We start from the raw sequence: 14,278 nt of genomic DNA on the forward strand, positions 1-14,278 counted from the left end.
CCAAACCAATGCACAAATCTTTATTTGAATTCCACTTTCTAGTCCTGCGTGCGCGCGCGCACACACACACACACACACACACACACACACACACACACACACACACGTGGTGCTATGACTTGGTGGTGCAAATGTGTCTCTTAATTTAATCAATTATTACAGAATGCTATGGGAATGTATTTTCCTCCCTCAGATATATATGCATTTACAATTTGTTGCATTTGTTAATTTAGCACATCAACCTCCACCATTTTTTGAGTATGTGGAATTCAGACAATAATTTTGCTATAAAGCAAGCAATGCAATAGCGCTGTATTTAAAAGCCCTAGACATAATTTCATATGTGCTCTACAGCTCCAAGCAACAATGGCCATCGCCCAGGAACAGGCATTTGCACAAAATCCAATCTGGCAGCTGACCCATGTGACCTATTGACATGGCTTTATTTCCTGAGGTGGGGAAGGATAACATGTGGCAAAGCCCTTGTGGAACCCACCTGAAGTGAGTTAGGGTTGTCAATATTTTGATTGTTTGACCTTGTTTGCTGTTTGAAGCTGACTGCCTTGGGGAAAGGCACAGGAGTTGAATGACATTTTCTGCGTCTGTATGTTAGAGGGAGATGATCCAATATGAAAACTATGTGTTAAATGTTGCTATTTACAATTGTTGATCATACTGAAAAATGGCACCCAGTTTCATTGTAGGATAATACATTTTAGCACAAATGTTGAAATTATCTAAAAAAAATAAATATTTTTTGCTCATTTCCTTATTGTATGCAACCATAATTATGTAGGAACCAATTAATACAACTTGACAACGCTTATCATGTTTTGTTCGAATCACTTTAACAGTAAGATGTTCATGGTAATGTGTGAATTTTTTTTAAAAGGCTAAACAATTGCATGCACCAAGCTAAATACTGTACCTTATGTTAAGCAGATATATGTGAAAATCTCAAGACAATTTATCAAATTGTTGATTTTATTGCAATGTTTTCAAATTTGTTAAAAATTTACAAGGAAATTAAATATATCCATACCAAGTGATCAATCAATGCAAAAATTGTGGGGCAGAGACTACTCCTACCATGGTCCCATGTTTTGACAAACAATTCCGAAGAAGACATCATAAGCACTACATTTAAAGCATATTTAAATCAGTTCAGTATTTCCTAAGATAATGCTGTTTTAGCTAATATGGTTGAATTTTTTATCAAATGGTTGACATGACAAAAAGATATTGTGACAAGATGAATATATATGAATGAAGATTTAACAATTCTGAAATTGCCAATATGCTGCCAAATCATCTGATGTATATTATGTCTGTAAAGATACCACCTACTGCCCTCTACAAACCTCCACATTCAAATTCAAAAACATACGTTCAGACTTTATGGACAATGTAGCAAAATGGAGAATAAACCAGAACAATTCAAACCAACCAATAAGGTGCTTTACATTTTTGCCCCATAAATACTGTACTAATGGTACTGTATTTATTTAGTTCTTTTCTGGCTGATGAACATCAACATTTTGTTAATCCATTGTAAGCCACAAAGACGTTGAACCATGTGGATAAGTCTGCTAAACATTTCCTATTTTAACAAACTAAGATCAGAATCCTAACTGTATTGCGATGTATGTTTATTTGAGGGAGTGCTAATGATATCTTACAGCCTGAGTAAAAGGATACGGAACATTTCAATGGTAATACACCAGATTAAAAATTAACCTGAGGTTGAGTGTTCTTAAAACTCCCTGGCACTTGTCATACTAAAGAGGCAGTCAAGTCCACTTGGCTCAGGTAAAGTGATGTAAGAGAGTCCCACACTTTTTATTAGTTTGCAAGACAGGTACAAAAAAGAAGACAATGCCCTAACAGCCATCCTTAATGAACAGAATCCTACAGTGTCATGTCTACTGTCTCTTATTTTTGCTCACTTTCTAGAACTTACCCTGCTCTCATCTTTACTCTTTTTCATCTTATTCTTTTTCATTGTTACTATTCTGAAGTCTTCAAGAACTGTGCAATGTGTTCATTTCAGTGGGCAGTTTATCTTTGCTTTCCTCATGAAAACAAATGAGGAAATAAATACAGCATCATAAAGTTATACAAAATGCAACAAATACTGCTTGCCAAATATTAAATGATAATATCTTTTCAGCGTGGATGTGGATCAATACAACAGATTTGATGTAACACAGAGCAACAGTTATTTACTTGGTGATCAAATCCATAATCCATGCGGTGTTATGTGTGATGATTGTTATCAAATCATTAAATCCCTAGTTGCATGTAAAGTCAGCTTCTGATGAAAAAGAGATGTGATATGAGATGATGGATGTGTAGACTCTGCAACCTGCTCTCCTCAGAGTAACCCTGTTACAGAAATGAAGTAATAGATTAATTACCATGATGGCATGCTCCACAACGTTGCCAAATACACTCCAGTATTATCTGGCTAACGACTTAGCAAAGTGTGTTTTTGCCACTGACACATAACACTTTTGAGACAATGTGTATGGAACTGATGGAGAATTTGGGCTCAGGCCAGACATTTGCCACCTGCGATAATAGAACTCTCAACAGAACAACCCATACGTTTCTTGGCGGCCCTCATCAATTATCCACAGGCACTGAGAAATATCTCTGCTCCTAATGAAGAACTGCCTCTTTTCCAAAAATCACTTTGAGTCATTCTTGTTTGTACAAAGTGATAAAAAATAGACTGGGATGCTCCAGGCATTGTTATTATCTGTGGTGTGTCCAAAATGATTTATTGACCAGGCCTGATCAGTAAATGGAGAGATGTTCCCGCAGATGTTTACTCCAGCATTTGTTTTCCTCAGCATAAAACACACTTTCCCAATTCCCTTGTCTAAGCTGTTTTCTTCTCAATAGCAGCTTGTTTGCTTTAGTCCTAACAATAGTGTTAACGATTTATGTTAAGCTGTACATCCTCTCTAGCAGGTGTGGATTATACTTTTTCAGATAGATTTTCAATGCTGAGACTTTCACATGTGAATTTACATTTGCCTATGAATTTCAGAGATTTAACTATTTACCAAGGGAACAGACATATCTCTCTGATCTGTCCTCCAGATATCAGTCTCTGTTGTTGTATTAGAGCTCAGAGTCCAGATGTCATCAACACTTGTTGTTTGTCCCAGTGTTTGTGAGGGCAGGGACCAGTTTGTGCCATTGCTGCCTCTGGTTGTGGGTGTATTTTCAAGACTGACTCACAAAGCTTTGTCAGCTGCTGCTTTTTACTCCAGGAATGACAGAAAAATCTACATTTCCCCCAAGGCATTAGAGATAGAGCTGCTTGAATGAGTCTGCCAGGTGAGCTTCAATATGAAGTGGCAGTCCAGGGCTGGAGTCTTTTAAGAGAACTGAATGCACTGAATTATTGCACAGGGAGGGGACAAAGGATGCTATAGTTGTGACACAAAACTTCGACACTCATAAACATGGTGAATGTTTTCAATTTCAAGGCAAGAAAGAATTGTTGACACTTTTTGGATTATGTTGTAATAGTGTTGCTATGCCTTCATTCTGTTGTGGAGAATAGGGATTTTAGTTTTAGTTTTTTTGTTTGAAAGTTGCCATCATTTAATTTCAGGAAGGCAATGTGTAGACGTTAGTGAGCATCATCATAGACAAGACTTGTATATTTTTCACTATAGCAGCAAGACATGAGAGGCCTTGTTTACTTTCAATCCTACTTCTGGGTTAGCAACATTATATACAAGGGTTTGTGGTAATCCAAAACACCCATTTATTTTCCTGATATGGAAACAGGTCAAATACAGAATAAGAACATAATGTAACTGTGCTAGAAATCTTACGTTGTACATATTGTCCCCTCAAGTCTAACTCAATTTAAGCTTCATTTAAAAAGCCAGCGGGAGACCTCCAGTTCTGTGTTTACTTCTCTGTCCTCTTGTGTCAGTCATACAGAAACCCCGCTTCACTGTGACTCACAGACACAGGTACTACAAAGAGATGGATCTTTTATCTTGTATTATTATTATTAGTGTTATTTTATCATTCCTGTAGGCACAATTGCTTAGGCCCTTCATATCAGTTGGTTTTATTTGTGTTCTTTCCTGAGTTTGAACTACAAGTTGGATTGGATTGAGGTCTGGAAAATGACATGTTGTGAACATTTCGTGCTTTAAACCATTTCTTTGTAAATTTTAATGAATACTTTGAATTGTTGTCATGCTTCAGCGTCCATTTTGGGCAAGTTTGATGTTCATTACAGATGGAACCAGGCTTTTGGCTAAAATGTCCTGGAAGCATTCAATGGTACATTTTGACACGTTGCATTCTGCATATTTTGCAGATGCCAGGTTGCTTTGGAGATGTCCAACTGTTGCCTTTGGATTTACGGTTGCCTCCCAAACCACTTGTCTCACAGCCTGCAGAAGCAAGATACACCCTCTCTGGTAGGACTGACACTATACCAACAGTACCAGTGTACAAATGGTTTTCTTTTCCTTTTCTATTGTGAAAATGTAACTTTGTTATAAAGGAGCTTTGAGCTCAGAGGCTTCATCAACTGAGGAGCAACTTTACTGTAACTTGTTCCTGTTCAGCTGCTGGTGATGCATTTGCTTATCATTTATCTGTGCATTGTGGGAGAGTGAAAAAAAAACAAAACAAAACACTGTTGTCTGACAGGTGTGATTTGTTTAATCTGCCCTAACAAGGATAAACTTCAAAACTGTACCGGGTACTTACCTGTTGAAATTGAAATAACATCAATGTGGAGAACAGGATAAATTTATGATCATCATCAAATGTGGACAGATGTTTCTGAATTAATGTCTCTTAATTTTTACTCAGAACACAAATGAATATATTTAGTTTTAGAGGTATGTGTTAGAAAGGGGGCAGGGGACACAGCTCTCATAAAAAGGCTGAATTGCTCCACTAATTTTCCTGGCTTTCGAGAAAGGTGACAAAATGTTTATATCGCATGGAAGGTTTTGTGAGGTGCCTGCCAGTTGGATGGGTGGTTTTGAATCTCCCTTGTGATTGTTTTTCCAATGACTGCACAGCTGTAGTATGAGGGACTGGTGAATAAAGATAATGAAAATTAAATTTGGTCAGAAGGTGAGAACGAGGCAGAATTTTAACTTGGGGTGTGGGAATCTAGTCTCCAAATATCAACTTTTTCATTTTTTAGTTTTTATACAAAAACATCTAGGTGGTGATTAGGTAACTAAGTACTTCAGTTTAAAAGGGAGAGTTTATTAGTACCTTTGATTCACAGAACTTCTGATTTCACCTTTTTTAAGTTTATGTCTCTCCCTATATAATTCTTTATATTGATCTGCATGTAAGTGTTTCTGCAACCCAACTGTTACCTGCACTGGTAGGAACACTACCAGGCCATCTGCTATCTCTATGCAGGACATGATGGAAGCAGACAGTAGGATGTCAAAAATATTCTCAATGAGAGCATCCACAGTCAAGGGCAGGATACTGCAGATTGCATCTGATTTAAACCCCAAATACTAGATTATGGGATTTACAGCTTCAGGCCTGAGTCTGTGTGAGTAAATGGAGTCCGTTATTATTTTTTGTGAACTCTTGGGAGGTTGTGACCACAGATGGTGCTGCTATGAAAGTAAGCTTTGTGGGGTCTTAATGAAGACTTAGTATATCCATTGCGAAGTATTTGATTTGATCCAGTCTGAACCAATGACTTTGCTGGTGTTCATTTACCTTCAGATGATAGACATGTGGGATTTACGCAAGAAGATAGTGGACACATTGCAATGGTCAGGCTGACCCATCAGAATTTTGACTGCAAATTATCTGTAACATTGTAACACTCAGAACAACAGAGAGAACCACTCAGTCTTTGTCATCTGATGGGAAACATTTTAGATGGAATTGGGTTGTCTGTCTGACTTGATTTTAAATTCAACAATCTTGTGTATTATTAGGGATTACAAAATTTACCTATTTGTTCCATCAGATGTCAGATCTACCTCTTTTCAGTGATCACTATTCTCTCTTCTAGAAGTATGTGCATGTCTTAAAGCTTACCAATAATAGTGAAGGAGAATGGAAAGCATATGTAGCTGTGTCTTTTTCTGATTACATGTATTTTTCACAAGAATTGTGCCTGTAAATATATATACAATTTAAATTCAGAATAATGGACTGCAAAACTTTTTCCATGGGGAATATGGATGGATGCTAATGTGAATATGTTCCATGGGGAACATATTCACATTAGCATCCATCATTTCCTGCATATATTACAGTAAAATTATACTTTAATCACAGAAAAAAATAACATGAATACATGAGAATTGAAAGCAATCAAAAGCAAAACTATTAAGTTAATTCACATTAGCTTTGGTAATAGCCTGATGTGAAAATGCCACTTAAAAGCAAAATTAAGTTCTTTTTATTTCAGGAAGTGTCAAGCACTGCAGGAATTAAAAAAAGAGCTGGTGTCTGTCAAAGAACTGGTACTGTTAATTACATTTCTGAAGGTATTTCCAGATTGGCTGAATATAACCTTGGTGCAAAACACATGTACTGTATAACAGCTTTACATTAAAGGATATTTACAGATTTGGTCATTTATGATTTATGCAAAAACTCTGTTTTATAGAGGGCTTCTATGCAATTGTTTCAATAGTACACACTGTACTTGCCACATGACACAGCTAATGTGATTTTATTTTGGTTACAATCTTCATACAGTATATGCAGTCTTTTCTTTTCCATACATGATTTCTACATGTTGTATTGGGCAGGCTAATGGACTACATAATTTACTATTTACCAACAATTAACAAAATGTAAGGACTTTGTCACTCATGATAATTTTGCAGAGGTGTATATTTGCAAGGTTTTCTTTTTTTGCTTGCATATATTTGTAATGGCCTGTGTCCAAGAACTAATGGCCTATACTTATCTTGGGATGGACTTTAAGTATGTGAAAGTAATTAAGAACTAGAAGGCAACAGCACACCTAGAGTGTTTATAATTTGTTCTCATTACAATCAGCTGCTAGAATTAATTCTGTTTGTTACACTTCCATTGATCAATTTTCTAAATAAGGAAAACATTGAATGGGAATCCAATTAACTATGCGATAATGAGACAACACGTTGAACAGGGAATTTACTTCAATTACAGAGTCAGGAAACTGACCTCATAAGGAACACTGCCATTTAAAGATAATCGCCAAATATACAGTGCAGCTGAAATCTGATTCTGCCAGAATGCTGCTTCATCAAATAATTTAGCCACAGCAACAGTAGTATTTTGTTGCTGAACAAGTATTTCTATACAACCATGTCTTCAGCTCATTTGGCTGAAGTTTGTGGCTTTTGATTTCAAGCGGCCTTTTTCTAAGCCTACCTGCTTGCATGTAATAGGACAATAACAAGCAAGACATATGATGATTCCACTTTATCATTTTTTAAAATGATAAAAAATATAAATACCACTCTGCAGTCCAATTCCAAGAATTAGACACCTCCTTCATCTTGAGGTTCTTCAGTTTAAAATCTGATCCTCAATGTAATTTCAAAAAGGCAAATTGAATATTTGCTGCATCTTTAATCATGGTGCATGTCCCGTTCCCATTATTGAAAATGTTCCAAATGACATATACTGCAGCTTGTTATACATTTCATCAACTTGAACTCTTTAAGATTATAACTCCATTATATTAAGAACAATTACTGGTGGACAATTTCTCTGTTTACTAAAATTAAATCAATTAGTAAACAGAGAAAATCAAATACAAATGAGGCAAAACAGAGGTTTTGAATTTCTTCTTGAGAAAACAGAAACCCTAAGATCCTGAAACACACACAATGCCAAAAATTGTTAGATTTACCACAGCATACTCATATCACACATCATGCTTTTTATGTCCAGTGAGGAGTCCTGATTATGGCCCTCAGAACTGAAGGACTCCATTGAAGCCATTCATCCAGGGCTGAGGTAAGAACATACAGCAGGTGCTTTGTGCATCTCATATGACATGCTTTGATTCAGAATCCTGTTAGCTTCGTGGGAATTCTTTTAGATGAGATCCCCTTATGGCTGTCTCTGAGCAAGCTCTGTAGCTGATGAGGCTGTAGGTGGCTGGGTGGCTTTATCTCATAGGATTCCTGATCCAGGTTGAGCCCTATCATTCATACTCTAATCCCTCCACTCTCTCCCTGACTGATGGCATTGAGTCTGTACTAGGAAACTGTAGACTTTTCTTGCAGTCCCCCAGGCCTCTGTGGATTGCAGTTGTGTCGTGGGTTTCCAGTTTTCCTTTGTTTTGGATTAGATTCATATTTGTGTTTTTCTGAATAGGTTTTATAATGAACACAAGGAGAGAAGTGATTCTTGAATGGAACTGAATATTTAATGAACTTAAGGTCTTCAGTCCTTATTGTCATTTCTGTTTAAACATTGCTGGGGACTCATTTTCCAATAGTGTGGTAAATAATCCGAACAACAGAAATGTACAATGAAATGGACAAAAATGTAAACCTTCACAAAGAATCAAACATACAATTCAAAGTGGCTAAAATGATTTTTCTATTATAATCAGACTGTTATATTATAACAGCACCTGATCTAGCAATCCACACATATTGTCTAAACTGTACTGGGACACAGACTGGCTAATTCTATGGGTGTAAAGAGCTGTAAAGAGAGTTCACTCCTGTAAAGGCTCAGTGAGTCTTGAATGAGTATGAAAGGGAATGATGGTGTTATGTACCCTCAGGTAATATGGCCATCTCCACTGGAATTCCTTTGTGTTATTTACAGCAACAGTTTCTCATTAACTGTTATGGGTTAACACTGGGTGTTCAATTTAAGTGAAGAATAGAAAGAATACTGTTCTTTTTCAGTTCTCAGTGAATATCTCTTGACTGTTTATTGTTGGTGTGGGCATGGTACTAAACACCTGTTGCCATGGAATTTTGAGACACACAAAACAGTAATCATAAGGTACAACATATAACCAGAAGGTGTTTTGGTATGGCTTTTGAGCCAAAATCACATCAGTGAGACCAGTTTTACCAGTGTATATATACATCACACACATCACAAATAATGGCATGCTGCTTTAGGCTGCTGTGGAACAGCATTTTTAATCCCTATGATGCTTGGAATCCTAGCTCCGTCAAAGGAATAATTCTGTTGAGTTTCTTGAAAAACTCAAAACCTTTTAAACCCTCAGTTTTAGGATAGTGAAGGATATGAAGAGTTACAACAAAGCTTGTCTTTGAAGGCTGTTCAGCACATCACTTGCAGTGCAGCTCAGGTCAACCATGACAACTTACCATCAGCAGTGAAAACAGAAAGTTTACAAATTGACTTTTAGCAAAGTGCATACGTTAGGGTAAAAACAGCACAGTTAGTGAAAATCTGGATTACCATTTAGGTTCTCACTGAGAGATTCTAAGAAATTGAGTCAGTGGGACTTCTTGGGTTTTCTTTAATAATTCAAGCCTATGAATTAAGATCCAGGTGGAATAACACTGATAAAGTCAGTTGCAAAGATAATTTTTCTCTTGTGAGAGGGAATAGTGGAATTACATTCTTTAATTTTGAGTGTTACATATTCCTTCTGACAACCAATTCCGTTCATGTAAAATTTCCAATGGGCATTGAGCTTAAGATATATTTTCTCTTATATGAGGTGTCACAAAGTTCACAATCTGTGAGTACTAGTGTTGCAAAATAAGTCAAATTATTTTATTGAACATTGTTTTGCATGCTACAGGACAATGTGATGTGTTTTCAATAAAAAAATAAAAAAAAAACTAAATAAACTGAGAAAAAGGAACTTGACATAGAAACAAGTACATTCTGTATGCATATGGTCATGGATAAAGTAGCTGTTCCATTCACTCGTAGGATCACAACATTCCCTGAATCTGTGTGGTGAAAGGGCTGCATGAACTCACCTTGGTTTCTGTTATCTGTGAGAAAAGAGGCACCGGGACACAGGTGAGTCTGTAAACAGTTCATAGTCTGACACCACTGCTGGGTCAACTGGTGGTGGATTCCAGCCCTTGAGCACTTCTGAAAAGGTGTCCCTTTTGCCCAGTGCACCTTTTGTACTGTCCAGTGATCTCCACTGAGAGCCCAGATATGTCACCTAGAAAATACTGGGTCTACTTCCAGCATGGGAACATGAAATATTGCAGAAAAGGCTCAAGGAGACTGGCAGACATGGAGCTGCCACCATATGTCACATTTTCAAAGATGCAAATAAACAATTTGATCAAGCAATCAAATATCATCCTTACTCACATCAAGAAGGTATGTGACAAATACCTAGAAATCATTATTGGAATGACTGAGATTTAAAACACCTCAGGAGCCTTGGGTGGGGTGATCGGTTCCCAGGTTTTGATGTGGGATGGGCTGAATGCCACACAGAGGGAAACAGAAAGTCCCCATGCTGTGAAAGACCAGCTTATCTGCAAAGAAACAGTCTGAAATGTTTGGACTGAATACAGCATGCATGATATCATATGATACCCCATTACGTTTCTGTCACTCCATTCTTGGATCCCCTGCATGTTCAATGGTAAAAAAAGAGAAAAGCTTTTATAGGATTGTTTATTCCACACCCAATTTCCATACAGAGATTCCATGCAGGCAATTTTCATGGAGGCATTGTTGGAAAGCAAACGTGTTGTGGCTTGTTTGCCATTGTTTGCTATTGTTTGCCAGTTCTTCTTGTGCCTGTATTTTATTCCTTTATGTGTTGAATCAAAGAACATTGCAGTTTTCACTAGAGAACTGTTTTGACTTATTTGAGTAGATTATTGAATCTATTTTGTCTTTACATTCAGTAAATTACATTTAATAAAAAGTACAGCATATTAAAAAAAAATTATGAATGCAATGTAATTATGGCTATGCTGCTTGTAGTGAATGAGTATGCTTTGTTGTAAGCGATTATGAAAGGTCTCATGAAAGATGAAAAATAATGAAAGATCTGACATAAACTTTCTCCTCTTCATTGTATCAGATGGGTCATAACTGAAATACACAGACCTGACATAAAATTTTTGTTTCATGGTCGTGGTCAAAGACAGGACTCTTAATCTGGACTTTTGGTTTCTGTATGCAGTGTGTTGGTCTCTAATTTTTGTTTTTATTCTTCTTGTGAACTGCTTCATGTAGCAGCGGATACCCGTGAGGGGAAGGTCTAGGTGGTCAGTAGGACATCCCACAGCTCCTACAAAAAACCCTATGCACTTTAGTCCCTTGCACCAGATGAAATAGGATGATGTCATATTCTGGGTCAGCTGCATCTCCAAATAGGAATGCCACATGCTGGCTAATGCCCTGTCCATCACAATCGCCTTGCTGCTCCTGTCAATACCAGGCAACCAATCCCCTTGTGGATTTTGTAATTGGGTCGCCTCCTTTTCTTTCAGGCTCCAAAAATATATCCTAATTATGGAGTCTCACACTCTGACTGTCTCTCTTTTTGTGTGTGCCCTGATAGCCAATCCCTTTGACCCCAATTCCGCCTGCTCCGTCTGCATCCAGCTGACAGAGAAATAGTAAACGTTTACACATTGACGCAGAAATTCCTGGCTGACAGCTTACTACCTAGTGGCTGTGATTGCCCAATCCATGTCATCAGCCACAGAGCTTTCGTAACACAAACAATGCCCACGTGACTGTCAGCAACATTTATCTTCACAAAACACATCATTTTGTGATCAAACTGACCAAGCTGACATGGACAGATTTGTCAATAAGTAGAGTCAGCATTCAAATGGCTGCGGTGCATACACATGTTTGGGTGTGTGATCATCACGTGGACTCAAAGCAATGCAATTTTTTATAGGAACAGCAAAGCCACTGTAACTGTACGTTCACACCGGGAGCGGCGAGAGCGTCAAAATTCGCTCTGGCTGCCCTGTCGACAACGCTGTTGAAGAAGTGGACGCTCTGACGTAGATGAAATAGGCGGCTATAAGTTCCTTTGGAATGCTTGGGCTTGCAAACGTTATTTAAAGGGGCTGTAAAGCAAACAAACGTGTTGACTGGTATCTTTGTGCTGACTGACCACAAGTAGGGTAGTTAACTTCATGAAATCTTTTAAATGTTAAGGTAAGAAATCCATCGATGAAGGAAAGAAATGAACAATTATAATTACATGTTTGGTAACAAAATAAACTAACGAAATAAACTAATTAAAAGCCATTTGTGTGGTGTGACTTTTGTATTGATGCTAAATGCTAAGTCAAATTTCAACATGCAGTTTATAGGACACGTTTACTAGCCTTGGTCTTTAGTTAACATTAACGTTAATTTGTGTGTAGCCTACATTAATTAAATAAACCTCTCCTCCATTGTGCTTGGGAACTAATGTTTGGTGGGAACAAAAGTTTACACCATTGTGCTCTTTAGAATTCTGTAGAGCTGAGCACTTCTATTCCGATTGGTTGCCGCTGAACCGCGTCATAGCTCATTACCATAAAGTTGCCCAGACTTCAATTTTATTCTGATGCCCACACCGCCCAAGACGCGCGCCAACGGTCATACTACTGCTTGCCGCCGAGAGACATAGAAAATGAATGACTTCTGGTCGCTTTGACGCTCTCACCGCTCCCGGTGTGAACGCAGGGTAATAGATTAATTATCTTAATCTTTGTTGAACAGGGTTTAGCCTATAAAGAGGATAAAGGATGATGGTGCAGCTGCATGTTTGGTGACAATTTAAGTCCACAACTTTGTGACCATTCCCCAAGAGTTTTCTTCACCTGGATGTGCCTGTACTTGTTCAATAAAGTGCTACACAGTAACATCTTTCTTACTCTTACCAAGAAACAGGATTCTGTTTCCTTGAAATAACTAGACGGCTGAGTCAAAACCCAGACAGGAATATAAATATGAATCAAAAACTTTGGTATGGAATATTAAGCCATAGTTATGGGTTTGCACAACAAAAACAACAAAAAAGAGGTTCACATGCACCTCAGTGCTTGACTTGACCTGTGTCCTGACAAGGCTTTCCAGCACATTTTGTTTTGATATGTGCCTCAGTACTGTAGCTGTGCTGCTTTACAATACTTCAAACTACATGCTCTCACCACTTGGCAGACTGCCGAGGATTCTAATGTTCATTGCTATAGGAAATCACGGTCATTGCTTTTCCAATTTTTTTTTACCTCTATTTGTATTTTTTTCAATATTTGTCCAATGCACGCTGTCAATTTTCATCACGCTTTCTAGCTTTCAATTTTGCTGTGAATAAAATTAGGTACCTATGCACCTTAGGTAGCTAGTTAGCAGCTATTCCAGATACTACCAATAATAGGTAGGTAATCAAGTAACTGGGCAACTAAAATGTATTTGTTTAATTAATCACAAAGCTGAACTCCACAGCCATTTGAGCTCTACAGCACAGGTTTGACTTTGATTGTGTCATCAATTGACGATGACCAGGAGCTTACAGCCGTGGAACAAACTGGCTTTGTTCTGCCGGGGATAGGTGTTCATATGGTGGGAGGATTCATGACTCTTGCAAGCGATACTGCAATGTTGTCTGTGAGGTGCTCAGATAATGTCAGAGAACTTCCACTCATCTTCCAATGAGCACCTACTTTACTGTGGTGCACTGTATGACAAATAGCCATTGACTGTGTGGTGAGTGTATTGGAGGATTGTGCAAGTGCTGAGCAAGTGGTTGTTCTGCTGAGACAAGCCTAGTGAACAAATACCAGTTCCAAAGTAGGGGAAAATAGCATAGAAAACCATTGCTGACACTTACACAATTGCAGTTTATCTGCTTTGTTTGATATTATTACCTGGAACAGCCTGGTGTTCTGGTTACCACCATCAAAACTGCTTTGTTCTTTTTCATTTTATGTAAGAAATACAGGATACATGTCAATTCTGGGATACATGTCACTATGTATCTTCATTGGGCTCCATATATGTATAATGAAAGAGTCAGAAGACTCAAGTGCAGAGCTCTGGTACTTTAATAAAGCAGTCCAACAAATCCAAATCAGAATCCTCGGGAATAATCAAAAACCACCAGCCAGGGTCAAAACAGCATAGAGAGCAAAACAGGAATCCGTGCAAACAATCCAAATCGTAAGACAAAGAGCAGGGTTAAAAAAGACAGGCGAACAGGTCAAAAAACAGGAACAGAGTAACAAGAAGAAACACTGATGAAACCATTCAGTAGCACAAGCTCAATACCTCACAAAGAGGTGCCTGAAACTGCAGTCCTTAAATCCCCCAG

This window comes from Megalops cyprinoides, chromosome 13 (genome assembly GCF_013368585.1).
Source record: "Megalops cyprinoides isolate fMegCyp1 chromosome 13, fMegCyp1.pri, whole genome shotgun sequence".
Taxonomy (NCBI): Eukaryota; Metazoa; Chordata; class Actinopteri; order Elopiformes; family Megalopidae; genus Megalops; species Megalops cyprinoides.